Genomic DNA, 9,165 nt, shown 5'->3' with positions numbered 1-9,165 from the left:
GTGTGTCCTGTGAGTTGTGCTTTGGCGGCATTTACTTGGTGCAGTAACATAAATTACCACAGACAGCGACCACAGAGGCACTCACACTCACAGTCACACTCCCATACAGATACAACATAATAAACGGGACAGGTCGTGACCAGAACAGGAGGGGCAGAGAAAGAGGGAGGAAGAGTAGGAGTCCATGGTGGTCGGTGGTTGCCAGTGGGTGGTGGTGGTGGTGGTGGCACCGCAGACGAGCCGCCGCGGCAGCCACTGCAACGTTCTGCGGCTTACAAATTATTTACTTAATTGCCAACGAAATGTGTCTAATGAGCCAAATGGCAAAATGCAATGAATGGCAATGCGAAGCACTGTGGAATGGCACAAAGGATTACCCATCCAGAAGTAGGTACACACGCACACACACGCAGGTACATACCATGCATGTACATGCAAATGTTTGTAGATATTGAGGCTTTGGTGATTGACGATGCAGTGATCAAAATGTCCCTAGGAATATTTGGAACCTTGCTTTACTACTGTAAATTGGCGCATTTCTTGGTTAAATTATCTTCTGGTATCTTCTATGATTCTGCTTTAGTTCTGTATGTATCGGGGACCTGCTTCAATCATGTACATATGCTATTTAATAACACATTCCATATGTTTCCACCTAGCTTCGAATCATTCCATCGATTGAATGCGATTCAGGCTCCATTTAACTCAACCTAAATCTATTCAACTCGATCAGGCTCCATTTGGTTCTCTTTGTTCCATCTTCCAACCCCTAAACACACAGCCAACACACAATGACCATGACCCTTAAAGTTCGTCATTTTGATCCGATGGTTCCGCTTTATTCTTTGCTTAGCTGCAAAATAATTTCCGGTAGACTATGGACAGTTGAGAATCGAATTTTTCGGAGCGTCACGACGTGGACATGGACATGGCATGGACGTATACGTTGATGTGGACGTGGTGGAGCAAGAGGTTAACGCAGAAAAGGGGCAAGCTGTGGCGTGGCCCAAAATGGTCATGTTTGCATATGTAGCTTGTGTTCTCCTGCCTGAGCTTGGTGGAGGGCGGAGTGTCTGGTTTGGTTGAATGCCAGGGGCGTGGCATATTGAACATTAGCTAAAACTCAAGTGAGCCGCAACGAATTGAAACGAATCGAATTTCTAGCCAGCCTTGAGCGAAGCGAAGCGGACGGGGGGGAGGGGGCAAGCGCTTTGCAAGGAATGTGCCCACAAGGAGCCTCCTCTATCTATCTAAAGCTATATGTGTGTGTATGTGTGTTAGTATTGGAGGGGCGCAGCATTTTGCGGCGTGTTTGTGCAGTGACAGCAACAGCGACAAAGTTGATTTATCAGTTTGGTGGCCATTAATCATCGCAGCGACAAGTTGGACAGCCAACGGACCAGCTGGGGTCAAACACTGTTCTTCTTCTGGTTGTTGTTGGCCATTGCCGTTGCTGCCGTTTTGTTGTTGTTGTAATTGGTGTTGGTGCTGGTGTTGGTGTTGGTATTGGTCCTGTTGCTAGTGTTGGTGTTGGTGTTGGTGATACTCTTGGCTAACGGCTAACGGTCAACAATGTCGCTAACGCTTCAGCGCTTCGCCATTTTCATTTTTTCCCTCCTGCCCGGTTTTGTTTTTGTTTTTTTTCCCCGTTTTTGTTTCACTTTGAGATAATAAAACAAGCAGATGAGATCGATGGGAGAGCGGGCTCTAATAACCGAAAGGACACTGGCTTAGCACACACACACACACACACACACACACACACACACACACACACGTATGTATACTCTCAGTGAAAGAAAGGCACACACAGGTGACACCACCTGTACAGTCTTCTTCCTGTCTTCTCCGCACTCTTTAAGCGATTTGTTTTGCATTAGCTCGTTGGATGAGAAATTTTCTTGGCTGCATTTCAATTCACAGCACATAAATCGACAAATCGCCGTTGGCTGGGACAAACTTTTGCGGCATTTCCCTTGTCCCTCCCACACCTACACCCACAGCCACTCGCAGTCGCACTTGCCCCAACCTAAGCCCTAAGTATCCTTCTCAACTGGCAACACTTTGCTTCTCCAGTGCCCCCCGACTGCCTGCCGTAGTCTTTGGCCATTTATCTGCGCTGCGCAGGTGACACGCAGTGGAAAATGTGCAAAATTGCTGGACATATATATTGATCTCCTCCTGCTTGCCCCGCTTCCTCCGCTTGCCCGCTTTTTGCAGTCATTTGCAGAGCACGAGGCGATAAATGTTAAACGGCCAAATCGATGGCAACACATGCGAGCCAGAGCCAGAGCCAAAGCCAGAGCTCCAGGAGAAGTACGACTACAGGAGAGCTCTCTACCTCCAGGATTCAGCGCCTTCCTTGGCTTGACTTTCCTTCGCCCGGTTTGGGTGGCCTCCCGCTGCTCTGCCCCACTGCCAGGGGCTGCAATTAAAGCGCCGCCAGTTAAAGCCGACAAAGCGAATGCAAACAACGAAACCGAGAGCTCCCAACTGGATTCAGAAGCGAATCACGGATACTCTAAGTTGATTACGATTGATAGCTAAACAAATACAAGAATATAACTTTTCAATGAATCGATGAATACAAATATTTTAGCTGAATTTAGCTGAATAATAGAGTATCTATCCCTAAAGGAAAAGATAAAATATGAAGAGCTTAATGGACTCATCAGCATACATGGATGAATGAATAGCATCTCAGAGTCTATAATGTATAAATGACTGAAAATCGTTTAGTGATTAAGTGGATTGATGTAGAAGCACCCAGTACGTTGATAAAGAAAGGTAATCAGGTAATGGAATCCATTGGGTTGGGTGTTATTTGACAAATAGTACATATTCCATTAAAAGATCGTTTAGCTTGCGATAAATTTGACTCATAAACCCTTTGTTATGCGCTATCCGGAAAAATATGTGGACTCCGAGTAAGTTATTTGACACCCGCTGGCATTGAGGCTTTGGCATGGTCTGGTCTGGTCTGGTCTGGTTTAGTCTGTTAGTCTGTCGGCTGTTTGCGATGTGTGCCAGGCATAAATAGCACATGGCTATAGCCAGAGTCAGAGCCGCCACAGCCACAGCCAGACCCGGAGCCAGGGCCATAGCCATAGCCATAGCCATAGACATAGCTAAAGCTATAGCCACGACTATGTCTATGGTTATCTCTCTGTGTAGATATTGCGTATGTGGCGTGCGATGTTTGCAAAGGGAGAGACAAAGAGAGAGAGAGTGAGAGTGGGTGTGGGACGCCCAATGATGTTGATAGTTTGGCTAGTGGAGTCGCAGCTACTGTTGCAACTGCCACTGCCACTGCCACAGTTACTCGTACTGTGTACACACGCCGCACAAATTGTGAGCTGCGTGGAGATGTATCTTTTGTGTGCTTAGTGTAATTTCCACTAATTGCTTAATCAATAAATACATAGTTCAATTACTTTATGACGGCCAGCCAAGAGGTTGATTTTATTTTCTTTTACTCCGAATGCCAATGAAGCAGGTGTACGGGTATCTCCAGGGAAATTGGATATTGTTTGCCGCTGTACTGCAGTTACAAGATCGTCCATTTCAACTTGATTTTTGTGAGATTTAATATAGAATGTCTTGTGCTAGGCTATGGAATATAATCCCTACCTGTGCCTTTCAGCTTTACCTCCAGCTATGGACACGTTGAAGAGGGCTTCACCAATTGATACTTTTTGGAGAATCGCATCGAAAAGCCCCTATATTTTCGAAGGTAACTGCAGGATTATAGTATCCACAAAAAGTTGAAAGACCATTTGACCTAGGATTATCCCGTCGTTCACGTTCACGATCCCTTTCCCGTTCACGTTCCCGTTATCCTGCTCTGAAGCTGTCAAAAAATTTGCTGAGCCCGCCTAATTTGTGCCGCGAGCGTGTTCCCTTCAATTTTGGTCAACATTTCTTTCATTGTTGCCCTTTTTGTCCATGAATTCATTAGATGGGTGGGAGGCGGCTGTCCGGCAGGATAATGGGAGGTACACACGGGAATGGTTGGTCGTGTTTAGTGTGAGGAAGTTTTGGTCAAGCTAAGCGGCTTAAAATTTTGAGCACAGCAGTCAGCGACGTCAAATGGCTGCCATCAACGCGGATTTTCGGCGGTGTTGGGCCCATGGCGTCGGACCCGGGGACTACCAATTCAATCCCCATATCCAGCCCCGCCATCCCTCCTCCAGGCTACCAAATGCCTCCCTTTGGCCGCCACCTCCTCAGTGATAGCTTTACCCAAATGCGATCACACAAAAACCCAATTAAAAAGTTTGCATTTTTATGCCAAGCCACGAAAAAAAGATGTCGAACCAAAGGGAAGAGGCTGCCAAAGAAGTGGGATGAGTGGGTGGCGAATACTGCTGGGTGTAAAGCGAAGAAAACGCGTGCGGAAAACTGTTTGTCAAATAATTTTTCACAAGGCAATAGAGAAAATGCCGGGCGACGAGGACTTTCCGGCGAGACCAGGGTATGGGGATGGGGATGGGGATGTGCGATATGCTGATAAGGCAAGCAAATGATAGAGGGCCCGGGAAAAGGGAGACAGCGTGCCAGTTGGGCGGCCATTAAGTGGGCATGGCCAGTCGAAGAAAATATAAATACGAAAAATAAATGGAATTGTGACATTTACGCTTTCTGCGAGCTTAGAGAGTGTTAATACTGTGGCACGTAACGGGGAGCACCCTCCTCCGGAGAAGCGGCTGCTAGAAAATTGGGGAAAGTCCTCCAGCAGAGCCAGCAAGGATGAGGGAGCAGTTGGTGGCAGCGAGCGGTACATCACAGGGAACTCTCAAACAGTTAGCGACTGTCGAGCAGATGTCACAGGACGAGAGGCGAGAAAACACTTTCCAACTTACTTTTCGAAATTTTAATTATTTTTCTTCTCCGCTTTTTTGTTTTTTTTTTGTTTTTGCTTGATTTTATTTATTTTTATATTTTTGAGTGTTGGCACCCCCATCCATCCACTGGGTGTCCGTCTCGGCTCCCGGCAGTGTCTTTGTGAGTCCTGGATCTGTGTATTTTATTTTTACATTTTAATTAAAACGCAATTTGCACTTACTTAGAAAATCATTTCGCTTCAGCTTATGGTCTCTTCTTTATTCGTTTTGTTGTTGTATTTTGTTGCTGTATTTTTCATTGTTGATTTATCTTAACTGCTTCCAGTATATATATTCTTGAGCTCCATCAAAGTTGTGTCTTTGAGGAACCAATTAAGTTGAGACTTTGGTATTTAACCAAATTTTATTGCTCGTATTTTTTTGGCATTAGAAACATGTTTCTGTAGTAATCTCCGCAACGGAGGTAGAGCTAGTGTGGTGACATTAGAATGAGGTGGTACGAGCACAGCTATAGCCAACCAGATCCTATACACTATACTGTGAACCACTGAAATTTTAATATTTATTTGCATATGTACATATGTAAAAAGCAAGTGTTTTCATTTACATTTTCACACCAATATGCAAATATTTTATTTAAATAAATTTCGATTAAATATATTTCCAACAGATTTAATCTTCCAGTATATAACGAGCGAGAATGTTCTGAGTAGCAGCTAAGGCCGCGACTCTACTCTCTTATACCCGATTCTCAGTCAGTAGGGCTCTCCTCCGCAATAAGGCGCACACATTGCACGACGTAGAGTGTGTGGGATAGAGACACAAAATGAGTAAGAGCGTGGAAGAATAATCCGATCTGGGTTCCATCTGGGTGTTACACGCACATTCAATGTCACCACAAATCTAATATACCCCAATACTCATGTTGAGTACTGGGTATACAAAGATAGATGAAATAACATAAAGTAATATCTTTACGATTGGCTGTCGATAGAGGAAGGTTTTAGGAAAATTCATGCTCCAAGAAATTCATGCTTCGAGAGCTCAACACTTTCCCCATTGCCACTATGCTGTTTTATGTGCAGTACTTTGGTCGTATCTGATTTAATCTATTTGAAAATTTGAATTTCATTCAATTTCAACAAATCAGGCTTAGGGCCGCAGTGGATGGAAGAGGGAGTGGATTGGAGGAGGCAAATACAAAAATTGGCAAATGCAATTGAGGGAATTTTCAGATTTCAGCTGTTTATTACATTTTTGCCCATCAAATAATCGCAAAAGCCAACAAATTTAACAGCACCCCTTTCCCAGCCCCCAACCCCCAGCCCCCGTCTCGTGGCCTCCTGGCCTCCTGGCCAGCGGAGCTTTTTAATTGTTCGCTGGCCAAAAGTGGCAAGTGGCCAACGGCCAAATGTTTGAATAGTCCGAATTTAGCACTGAATGCGAGTGCATAATTAAAATTGAGAGCCGCGGAGGAGGCACTGGACCCAGCTGGAAACGAGCGACTAGGACCTCTCATAATTCTCATAATATTTGGTCGAATGTTGGTTGGCGCTGCTCGGCTTTTGTTTTGTTGTGTGCATAATAAAATATATGTTATCTCATTGATCTATTACCACACACAGACAATGGAAAACAGGAGGTGAGGCAGCGGCTAAACAGTCCGTGTGCAGGACAAAGGTTACAAACTGCAAAAGCACACAAAGAGGACAAAATATAGACTGAGAGAGGAGGCCACAAGCAGTGCAGAGACATGTTAGAGAGAGGGAGAGGTAGAGGTTGAGGTGACTGCTGTGCGAAATGAGCAAAAGAGACAGATGGTATGGTAACAATGGCGGGGTCTGTACCATAACGGCAAAAATGAGAATACAGGCACAGGTGTTCATGGAGAAGAATTAACGCCAGACGGGCGAGGAACGGTAGTATGGGGTAAAAGAGAAGAGAGCGTAAAGAAGATCAAAAGTTGAAAGAGCGTGAATCGAATTCCATATAAGGAACTCACAAAAGAAGCGAGAGAAATTTTATTGCTATATAAAAACAAGTTTTGGATCCGATATTTCACTCATATTGGCTCGAGCGAGCGAGGCGAGTGAGCCAGGGGTTGGCTTTCGTTATAGGAAAGCAAGAGAGTGAGAAGCGCAACTCTAAGTAATCTTCTTTCTAATCGTCTAATCGTCTTTCCCATATACTCCAAGGTTAACCACAGAACCGATCCCATTTGTACACCAGTCATTCACTCTTTTTGGTAAATAATAACATTATAGACCAATAAATAATCATAGCACAGCCCCAAATACATATGTATACATACATCAACATATCTATTAACAAATATTGAAACGAAATATAGATAGTACTCGTAGTAGACCCGTGGGTACATTCCAAAGAGCTTCCATTGCAACTTTATTTAAGCCACCCCCCCGAACTAGCCCAACAAGCATTACCTGGCCTAAAGTAACTTATTAAAAATAATCATATTTAGTCTTCGCCATTCCCAGCTACCCGCTGACCCCTCTTTACCTTGGGTAATGCCTTACGACTTATCATAACTTAGGCTAAACACAAACAGCCCATCCACCCTGAATCCTTCACCTTTCTTGTAAGTAGTCTCCCTTGAAGGCCGTTTCCTGGATAATAAATCCATTTCATAAAGTGCTGATGGGTTTTTGGGGGATCGTCCTTCAGCCAGCACTTGCCCCAAGCCGAGCCCAAGTGGCTCCGCAAACAATTTAATTAAAATATGTCAGCCTACAACCCGCCACGTGGCAGCACCGCACCGCCCACAGTGACAAACAACGAACAACAATTGTCGCTGGGATAAAATGCCAAATTGAAACATTGTGCAGCCGTGACAGGCAGGCACCACCAGCATTACAGGCAACGGGTGACAATTTTTTGGGAGTTCTCCTGCCGCTGGACAGGATTGGACAGGACTCTCGTTGTCGTTGTCGTTGTCGCTGTCGTTGCCATACAACTTTGCTTGCCACTTGCTCCACATTTTTGAGTTGATGTACCGTTGAGACCCGCCTCCAACACCATTATCCCTTCATCCCTTGGTGCACTGCAGGAAAAATGCTATGCATTTCCGTGGATATTGACAGAACAATTTTGAAATTTTTCAATATCCCATGTAAATATTCATCACGGCCTTTTTAAGACAGTAATCATCTAAAAATAGGTACCGGATATGTGCACATAAATATGTATTATACATCTCTTTTCTCGGTGTGACTTCTTCCCTCGTATAGACCTGCACCTCCCAATAGACGCTGCCTCCTCCCCTTGGAGGATTCTCCAGCTGCTCCTACTCCTTCCTCTGTGTCTCTTTCTGCTGGTGGTTGTCTTTTGTTTTTGCGTTTTTAATTTTTCTTTGTGACAATTTGCCTACCCTTCCGTCGTACGCGTCCTACCCGTCCTACCCATCTTACCCATTGCCATTTTCTGTATTTTTTTCGCAGTTGTCAACTGCCTTTACCACCGCCCCACCGCCCCACCGTCTTACCGCTCCCTCTTACAATCACTACGCCTCTCTGGCAACACCCTTGTGTTGTCTTCATTTGTGCAATCTTTTCTTTCTACTTCGCGTCGCCATTTGATAAGTTTGACAGCGGCTACTTCTCATACAACGCTCCGGCCAGCCAGCCAACACTGCTCCTCGCTTTGGCCGACCAGCGCACCTCCTCCTTTCAGCCAGCAGCCATCATCCAAGCACCCAGCTTTCTCCACTCTCTCTCTCTCCTGCTGTCTATTGTTGTGCAAATAAGCAGCGCTCAGGCGTCAAACTGAAAATAAATGAGCCAAAAGTGGTAGAGGCACAGAGAAAGTGACGGGGAGAAGGGATGCACGGAACACGGAGAAATTGGGACAGGGACAGGGACAGGGAGTGGGAATGGGTATGGGAGTGGAAAGTGGGGGTTCACTGAGTAAGAGAACGTTGGATGACGATGATATTCTTGTTGCTGAAGTGAAAACAAATTAACTATCTCACGCTGAGTTTTTGTAGCTCTGAAACAGGAAAGGAGAAAGCGATAGACAGAGAGAGAACAAGAGGGAGAATGGGAAAGTGTAGCAAGCAGTAGACAAAGGAGAAGCAATCGCTAGGCTCAAGCAAACACTCGACAAAAAGGCTCCAAGGATTGTCCAAGTTGACAACTTTGTTGATTCAGCATTACCCTAAACAAAAAAGCAAAAAAAACATCAAAACCAAAAAAAAAAAGACAAAGAAGCAGTCGGAAAAGCCCGAAACAGTCAACAGAGCTGTCAGTCAGGAGATATCACAACGACACCTTAAGCTGGTAACCAAAACCAAACCACAAATTAA

Source organism: Drosophila pseudoobscura, chromosome X (genome assembly GCF_009870125.1).
Source record: "Drosophila pseudoobscura strain MV-25-SWS-2005 chromosome X, UCI_Dpse_MV25, whole genome shotgun sequence".
NCBI lineage: Eukaryota > Metazoa > Arthropoda > Insecta > Diptera > Drosophilidae > Drosophila > Drosophila pseudoobscura.
Note: the sequence above shows the minus strand (reverse complement) of the source record.